At 42.9% G+C, this 9,864-nt stretch overlaps 1 pseudogene; it reads left to right on the top strand.

Annotated features, from left to right (window-relative positions):
• The first annotated feature begins 735 nt into the window (after nt 1-735).
• On the top strand, nt 736-3,991 carry LOC139018465 (glutathione reductase, mitochondrial pseudogene; annotated as a pseudogene).
• The last annotated feature ends 5,873 nt before the right edge of the window (nt 3,992-9,864 follow it).

Raw genomic sequence — 9,864 nt, forward strand, 5'->3', positions numbered from 1 at the left:
CTTGAGGCTCTCCACAGTCCTGGGACCCGGATCTGTGACCTGGTGGGCGGGGGGCAGTGCTTGAGGCTGTCCGCTGTCCCGGGACCTGGATCCGTGACCCTTCCTGGCGGGGCGGCAGCTCGCACAGGGGCAGATCGGCTGGGGTTGGGCAGGGCAGGACGCCTGGCTTCTGCCCAGCCCGAGTCACTCTGGGCAGGTGAGCAGCGCAGAGAGCCTCTGGACAGGGGAGGCAGGCCGGCAGAGGGCGGCCTGTACTCCCCACATGGTGGTGGTGACAGCTGTGAGCATGCCAAGCGAAGCCTGCAGGCTGAGTTGAAGTAGCGCCTGCAGGCCATCAGCGCCCAGGAGTGGCTGCGCAAGATCCGCCTCCTGGCCCAAAAGGTGCAGGATCGCAGGAACAGCCACCGTGGCGGGCCAGACTGACGTCCTCCTGGCCTCACCATGGGGGTTTGCGGATCTGCAAAGCCAGAGGCCTCCAGTGTGCACATCCCCTCCTGGCGTGCGAACATCCCCCAGCACACTGTCACCCTCCCATGCCTGCAACAGTTGCAAATCAAGGCGTGCACAAGTTTCCCCCGCCTCTCCACCGCACTTCCATCAACCCAGCATGCCTACCACCCCCACAGGATGTGCACACATCCCCTCTGATGCGCTCATGTTCTTTGGAGAGTGTCTGGTTGTTCTGGGTGCTGAGGGTGGGCGCCTGTGAGATGACAGTGAGAGGGCAAAGTGGTGATGGCCAGTTCCCACGGAGGCCAGTGCAGGTACGAGATCACTTCTGAGGGGTTAATGCAGGTGCTGAGGCAGGAGCAGGTGCAGACAGACACACCTGGTGGGCGTGGGCGGCCCTCTATGAGGTGCCTTCGGTTAGCGTTCAAGATCAAGAACCCAGAGGCAGAGAGGAATTCCGTCCTCTCAGTGAAACAGTGGGATAGTCGGGGCGACTGTAGAGGAGGAATGTGCACTTTGGGTGCCAGCACCCATGAGTGAAGGCTGCCCTGACTGAGCCTCGCTTGCTTGGGGCCTAGCGCACTCCTGCCGGGCAACAAGTGACAGGACATGCTTTTCCGAATTAATGAGAGAAAACGTTAATTCTCCTGCTGCCCACGAAGGTGGAAAGTGAAGTGGGGAGACATGTGGGGAGTGAGCAAGGTTCCCTGTCTGGGGGTTCCAAATCTGCTGTTGGTTTCTTTCACCACTGACTAGAGATATACAGGGTGTCCCCGCAAAATGTATACACACTTTGAATACCTACTAATTCCAATGGTTTTAAGCATAAGAAAGAAACAACAATGGAGCTGTTATCTGTTAAAAGTGTGGGCACAAACAGGTAGTTGGACATTCCCTGAGGGGTCTCAGATTGGAGAGGGTGAAGGCCAGACTGAGGGGCCCCTTTCCCCTGCCTAACCCAGTGCATGGATTTCGTGCACTGGGCTACTAGTCAATAATAAGAGAGAATCATTGACCAGCTGCCTCCTGCACACCCCACACTGGTGATTTTTATGGTTTCAGATGTAACATTTGTCTTTAATCTATTTTTGAGTTTTTATTCTTGTGTATGGTGTAAGAAGATGGCCTAGTTTCATATTTTTGCATGTATCTGCCCAATTTTCCCAGCACCATTTATTAAATAGACTATCTTTACCCATTTTTTTTTCTTCCTTTGTCAAATATTAATTGACATAAAGGTGTGGAATTATTTCTGGGCTCTCTATTCTGTTTCATTGATCCATACAGCTGTTTTTATGCCAGTACCATGCTGTTTCGATTACTATGGTCTTTTGATACAGTCTGATATCAGCATTTGTTTCTTTGTTTACTTGCTTGTTTTGGTGTAAGGAAAAATGGTTTATTCAAGAGCTGGCAGCCTGAGTAGATGGGGGACTCTCGTCCCAAAGACCATCTTAACCTCTCAGTGCAGACAGAGTTTTTTATAAGGAGGAAGAGGGAAAACAGAACAAAGAGATCAAGGGGATGGGGTTGAAAAGTTCTCTATGCACACACCACAGAGTCTACTCTGATTAGGACTTCAAACTGGTTAAGTGATGGACTGGTGTGCGTCATCCCTGGTTTTGTTATCCTGGTTTTACATTTGAAGGTCAGCAAATGCCTGGAGCTGGACTGCCTAAAGGTCAGAGTCTGCATTTTTTTGAAGCTAGTTCCTAGAATCCTTATGCAAACATACTGTTTATCAGTTTATTACAAAAGGTTGTGACTCAGGAACAGGCCAGGTGGAAGAAATGAACAGGGCAAGGTATGGGGAAAGGGCACAGAGTTTCCATGACCTCTGTGGGTGCACCCACATCTTCGTGTGTTCACCAACTACTAGTAAGAAGCTTGTGTATTTTTTTTAATTGGGTAGGGAAAACAAATTTATCATTGGCTCAACTAGTATTTCTTTCATTATTAATGAGGTTAAATATTTTTTCTCAAATAAGTATTTCTATTTTGAAAATCATCTATGTCCTTTTTCATCTCTCTATTTGGCCATTTAATAATTTTTCTTATTAATTTTCATGTGAGTTAATTGTTATCTTCCATATATACTGCAGATACTTTCTTCATGTTTGTTGCTTTCCATTTGATTTTGGTTTTTCTGGGGCACAGAATAACATTTTTGGGGTACTCCAGTGTATTGCTTTTTAATATTGTGTTACCTTTTATTACTTTTAAACAGCCTCCTTCCTAGAGATTTGATAACCATTCTTTTCTTTCTTTGCTTTTATTATGTTTGTTAGTTAGTTTGTTTGGCTTAGGAGGGAAGTGATTAAGAACCCAAAATCTATTTTTAAAAAAACTCCAAATCTAGAGTTCAGACTGCCTGAATTCAAATACCAGCCCTACCACCCATCAGCTCTATAAATTACTTCTACTCAGCACCTCAATTTTCTCATCTGCAAAATGGGGACATGAATGTACATGCATCTCAAACAGTTACGGTGACAAATCAATATATCTTCTTAGAAGCTTACAGTAAGTGCTATGTTAGTTTTATGTATTAATATTTATTTGTTGTAGATTTAAAATATGATAGCTAAGCTCTATTTTCCTGCTTTAAAAAAATTGCTTAATTCCCTCGCAGGATCCTTCACCTGCTCTCAGGGCCACAGACTACGACTATGTGGTGATCGGCAGTGGCTCAGGTGGGCTGGTCAGTGTGTCTCAGGCTGCCAAGCTGGATGCCAGGGTCACCGTGGTGGAGAGCCACAAGCTGGTTGACACTTGCATGAATGTCCGAAAGTGTACCCAAAAAGGTAATGTGGAACACAGCTGTCCACTCTGAATTCATACATGATCATGTTGATTTTCAAAGTTGTGATAAGTAAGTTCAGTTGGCGAGTTATTAAGGAAAAGTGGGATGTCTCTATGAGCAACCTGAACACCATCTATCAAAATAATCTAACCAAGGCCCTTATAGAAATCTTCCCTGGCCATGCAGGGTTCCTGTGTGATCCCAAGCCCACAGTAGAGATCAATGGGGGGAAATCCATTGCTCCTCCCATCCTGATTGCAACAGGTGGCGCACCCTCACATCTGCAGGAGAGCCAGGTGCCAATCCAGGACTAGCCAGTGATGGATTATTTTTTAACTGGAAGATTGCCTAGCTGCAGTGTCATTGTTGGTGCAGGATACATTGCTGTGGAGAAGGCTGGGATCCTTTCTGCTCTGGGTTCTAAGGCATCCATCACTCATGATCCGTCATGATAAGGGACTTAGAAATTTTGATATAAGAAATCAGCTTCAACTACAATAAAGAGCTGGAGAAGGCTGGCACAGAGGTCAGGAAGTTGAAAAGACTTACTCGGGCTTGGAACTCTGCATGGTTACTTCAGTTCCTGGTAGGAAACCCACCTTGACCACAATTCCAGATGTTGACTGGCTGCTCTGGGCCAACTGGGTGGGACCAAATTCTGGGGGCCTGGATTTAAACAAACTGGGGATTCAAACTGATGACAAAGGTCATCTCATAAAAGCAACACATAATTTTTAATCATTTAAAACATAAGAAATAATAAAATAAGGGAGACAGGCCTTTTGTACTGTTGGGGTCCAGCCCCAGCAGGTCTAGGGGTCCCCAAAGGTGTGGACGGAGTCGGCGAAGAAGGAATGACATGGAGGCTACGTCAGTTGATCAGCATAGCAAGGTTCTCCCACCAGATGTTCTGGTGCCATGTTCTCTCGCTAGGTTCTCCATCCAGCTTCTCCAGGTTCTCCTGCCAAGTTCTGTAGCCAGGTTCTGTCCAGGATCTTTTGCCATGTTCTCTCACTAGGTTCTGTCTCTAGGTTCTGTGTGTAGGTTCTCTCTCTAGGTTCTTCAGCCAGGTTCTCTCGATAGGTTCTGTTTCTAGGTTCTGTGTAGGATCTCCAGCCAAGTCTTGTCTCTAGGTTCTGTCTAGGATCTCCAGCCAAGTCCTGTCTCTAGGTTCTGTCTCTAGGTTCTGTGTCTAGGTTCTGTGTCCTGTTGTCTTGTTACATCTGTATTTATACCAGTTGATTTTAATCCTATCAATTTCTATTCCAAAAGTTAGGGCGTTTCTTATCTCCATTCCAGGGAGTAAAGATTATGTAGCTCAAGCATGATTGTTTGTAGTTAAAGTGATTAACTACCCGCCTGGCACTTAGTTAAGGAGTTTTATCCCCTCCCTAACTTCAGGGGAAAATCCCTACCTGGGAAAACCAACTTTCTCGGAGAGGTGACCTTGGTTAAAACACATAGCGCCAAGAAGGTGACCAAACATATTAAGAACAGTATGCCATATATGCCAGGTCCCTTGAAACAGCAAGGATGGACCGGCTCCCGGCATTGTACTATATGTTTTTTAGAGAAAGGTCACATCCTTGAAGCAGCTTTGTAACATACAGAGCACAGTCCTCGGCTCCAAAAACAAGAAGAAATGATTCTGTGCACTTGTGTTATTTAAATGTGAACATCGAACGTGGGAAGGGCTTCAGGAGACTGGTCGCAGAATGAGGGACATTTTAGAAGTGATTCCAGAGAGAGAGGGACTCAACTCCTTCCGAAGTTCTTTCCTCTGCTAAGAGTTCATAGTTCAATGAAAGATTTTGTTTTTTGCATGTGTTCTTGTCATTTTACTTTTTTCTGAAAACAATTTCCCAAACTTTGAAAATAAATTCTTCTAAAAAATTGCTTGTTTTTTTAAACATGTTTTTCATAGTTTTACCTACTTGTTTTTTGTTTTTAGAATGGAATTTTAGTCATGCTCCTAAAAAGATTTTCAATGAGAATTTTTTGGGGGAAGGCCAGTATCTATAGAATCCGCACAATATCGCTCCTCTTGTGAGGATTCTATAGCATGATAAGAGGCGGTGGTAAGAGCAAGTGGTAAGAGCAAGAACTAAAGCATCAGATACACCTAGGTTTTTGTGTATAGTTCTGCCACCTTCTAGCTGGCTGAACGTGGTCAAGTTACTTCTCTGAGATTTAGTTTTCTTATCTCTAAAATAAAGTAGTAGTAGTAATAACAGAACCTGCCGTAAGCCAGATGTCCACTACGATATGGACAAAATATGATATATTCATACAATGGGATGTTATTTGGCCATAAAAAGGAATCAAGTACGACATGTGCTACAACATGGATGAACCTTGAAAACATTATGCTAAGTGAAAAAGTCAGTCCCCAATGACCACATGCTTTATGATTCCACTTATTGAAATGTACAGAACTGTAGAGACAGAATGTGAATTAGTGGTTGCTTGGAGCTGGAGAAGATGGGAAACTGGAGGGTGAAAACTAACGGCTACCAGGTTTCTAGTTTAGTCTCATATGGTTAGAAGTGATTGGAGGAATCAAGAGTATGTGCCTGCATTTTTGTTGCAAAGGAGGATGACTACTACACTGGAAAACTTACACTTAAATATGGGAATTTCCCCTAACATAGAAATGCTATTCAAAAAATAAATAGGCAGTCATGATGATAATCATATCCCTAATAAAAGAACAAAGATAAACTCCCAGAAAACCCAAAATCTAAGGTGGACAGAGGAAGAGGATCCCTAGAAGAGTACAGAGAAGGAAGGGTGATATCGATGGAAAGAAAAGACACATGAAAAATAATGGAAGATAATGGATTAAAGAATTTCAAGGGAGGGAGTAGTGATCAAGAGTGTTGGTATTGCCCTGACCGGTTTGGCTCAAGGGATAGAACATTGGCCTACGGACTGAAGGGTCCCAGATTTGATTCCGGTCAAGGGCATGTACCTTGGTTGCGGGCATATCCCCGGTAGGGGGTGTGCAGGAGGCAGCTGATCGATGTTTCTCTCTCATCGATGTTTCTAACTCTGTATCCCTCTCCCTTCCTCTCTGTAAAAAAAACAATATATTTTTTTTTAAAAAAAGTGTTAGTATTATACAGAAGTCAGATCAAACAAAGACTGAGAATTATCCATTAGCTTCAGCTATTAGGAGGTCATTCCTATCTTTAGTAAGAGAAGTTTAATTGGTCTGATGAGGAGGACCCCTAATTTCAGTGGGCTAAAAAGAAAATGGAAGATAATGATAGAAAGACATACACTCTTTGCCCTAGCTGGTTTGGCTCTGTGGATAGAGCATTGGCCTGTGGACCTAAGGGTCCCAGGTTTAATTCTGGTCAAGGGTACATGGCCAGGTTGTGAGCTTGATCCCCAGTAGGGGGCGTGCAGGAGGCAGCCAATTAATGATTCTTTCTCATCATTGATGTTTCTATCTCTCTCCCTCTCCCTTCCTTTCTGAAATCAATAAAAAATATTTTTTTAAAAAAAGAAAGAAAGAAAAAAGACATACACTCTCTCAAGACTTGGGAATCCAGTCCCAACATGTGGGACTGGATAATAATAAACACATTTAATCCTTATGAAGCAGGGACTATTATTACCCCTATATTATAGGTGCAAACAGGCTTTGAGACCCAAGGTTATGTAAGGAGCAGACTGGGTCTTACACCCAGACTTGTCTGACGTCAGAGCCGGAAAGAACTCTTCCGCCCTGAATCACACTGCCAGCATTTTATAATGGCTGTGTGTTTTAGGGCAATCTCCATAATCACAGATTCTCAGACTAGGAAGTGATTTGAACTTCATTTCATTCTTGTTTGCACTTCAGTGGTTCTTTCTTAGATCCTTAAAACCGGAAAATACCTATTCCGGATCCTCTTATCATGCCATATGTATTCCCCTGTTATACTTGTTTTTGAATTGTTTCTTCCTCTCCGGGCGATAGAACTCTGATTGTTTTATTTCCCCCTCTGAAGAATTTTCCATCTTCTCCACCTCGTTCCACTTGCTTGACAAGTGCTGACTTCATCCTTGTCTCCAGGGCCGGCCGAGTCATGCAGCCTTGACCAGTTAGAAGGCAGCATCCCTCTGGTCACTGTGGTAAGTTTAGGGATAAGCTTGCAAACAAATTCAAGCCACTGCAAATCGCTTTCAAGACAACACTGCTGTGAAAGAAGTCCTATTTTCTGTCAGGCTACTAGTAGAGTCTTGGAGGATGTAGACCTGGTGCTCTAGGGAGCCATCTGCCCTGCACATAGGATCTGAGAGCGAAGCCTGCACTTGGGAGAGCAGACCCAGAAGATGAGAGAGTTGGGGTTCCAATGAGCCCCAATCAAGCCCCAGTTGAGGCCAGCTCCTCAGAACCTTTCCTCACATGAGCTAATAACTTTTGTTCATTTGTTTAAGTCAGTCCGAGTGGGATTTTCTCTTACTTGACAGAAACCAGGAAAGATTTCATGTGTAGCCTGCATATTTTCTCCCCCAATAGAATGGTAGCCATGGAGTACCCTAATCCTTTCCTAGTTCTCGGTGCTCCACCCAACCAGTACCTAGGATGCTTTCTTGTATGTAGTAAGTGCTCAGTAAATGCCTGATGGGTTCAGGGGAATTGAATGTGGTTTCATTCTGCAAAAGCCCCTGAAAGGTGCTTCAGAAAAGCTTCCTGTCTCTAAGCCTGCTGTCTGTTGCTTTTGTCCCTTAGTCACAACAGTAGCCTGCAGAGGAAGTTTCAAATATTTGATCTTTCTGTTTGTTTGAGTCCACGGTAAACTGGAATTTGGCATAAACACGTCCTTGGAATGTTCACGGCATGCTCCAACAACACAGCTCAGAGCAGGCAGAGTGGATTCCTCTAACAGTGACTCAAAAAATGAAGAGCTCACCCTAGTCCTTTGTAAGAAACACACACCTAAAAACTGTATTTTCTCTGGGGGTTAATTCCTTTCAAAAAAGATTGACATCCTCTCAAATAAAAAATGGAGCTGAGAATAAGGAGATTTTTCTGTTTGTTGCTGTGAAAACTTGGCAGCTATTCTGTATCAACATGGCCATAAGCTATTGTGGTTGTGTACAGTGCAGGAACACTGCTCTCTGGGGCTGGGCTTGTTAAACAGGAAAAATATAGACAGAAAGACATACTTTCAGAACACATGGAGGAACACTGTTAAACAACGTGTCAGCTATGGACAGCAGGAAAATCCGGATTGGCTTGTTATTATTAACTGCTGAGATTGTTGTATCCCATTGAAATACGTTCAGGAGAATTTTCTGCCATACCTGTATGATAAAAAAAACAACAACATCCAAAAACACGGGAGGATATATAGTGAGTTGATCATATTAAGATTTCAATTCATTGTAACTATAATTGTAGCTGACCCTTACTGAGTACTTATTATGTGACAGATACTGTTGCAAGCATTTTACGCATTTTAATAATAAGTAGGGACCATTATTACCCCCATTTTACAGATATGAAACTGAGGTGCAGCATGGTTACTTAACTTGATCAAGGTTGCACAGCCTGTAATGGGAAAGCTAGGATTCATACCAGGTACTCTTCTTCCAGAGCTTCTGTTCTTAACCATCATGCTTTTCTGCCTCTCTGAATATTTGCACAGACAAATTGATAAGTTTGTGGAACTATGGGAATGTGATACTTGGGGAAAGTCACCTTGCACCATCGATTAAAATTTAAAGTATATATGCACATACACATGTAGATTGACCTGAAAGTCTAAGAGCATGTTCTGCAGAAGTAATAGGTGTATACTAAAGGGTTTATATACCAGAATACTTATTGCAACATTGGTGGTAAGAACTGGAAAATCCTGAATATCCAGGGATAAGCGAAAGTAGAATAAACTGTGACACAATCATATTTGGCAGGTATATTTTGAATGAATTTGGTCTCAATCTGTTGATCTGGAAGTACATCCGTGTTCACTAATTAAATGAGAAAAGCAAAAAGCAAAGGACTTGTGTTGTGTGATGCATTTTTACAAAGCAATGATCTAATAATATATGATTATGTGAAATTTTTTTTTGAATTTTGGTTGTTTTTGCCGTGGGTTCAAGTGTGAACATGAAATAAGTAAAAGGGAGCAGAGAAGAGTTTGGTGATGAAGGAAATAAAACATAGTGGTAGCTAACATTTATTGAGTGCTTATTCTGTGTCAGGCATGGTGCCTAACATTAAATTTCTCATTTAATTTTATGAACTTTGTACACTTGTAATCCCCTTTTATACACCAGAACACACTTTGGAAGTTGAGTTGTTGAAGATCAGTCAACTAAAAGGTTGCAAAAACATGATTCAAATCTAGTGCTGATTGGCCCAAAGCCCATGATCTTGACCATCACACTGTAGTCAGAAAAGGTGGGGCCAGAAGGAACTCTTGTTTATATGGTTAAAAAATTATAAATGGAATGCTTCTCTTGATATGATATATTTAATTTTTAATAATAAATAAAACCACAAGGATCTAGTTTCCTTGGATTGTCACTCTGATCTCATGTCTAGAATAAATTGATCATGAACTATTCCAATTCTTTCAACATGGGAACTTTACACTCGGCCAGCTGGCTGG

Source organism: Myotis yumanensis, unplaced genomic scaffold, assembly GCF_028538775.1.
Source record: "Myotis yumanensis isolate MYYU_CA2020_CCGP unplaced genomic scaffold, mMyoYum1.0.hap1 SCAF_10, whole genome shotgun sequence".
In the NCBI taxonomy this organism is placed as follows: domain Eukaryota; kingdom Metazoa; phylum Chordata; class Mammalia; order Chiroptera; family Vespertilionidae; genus Myotis; species Myotis yumanensis.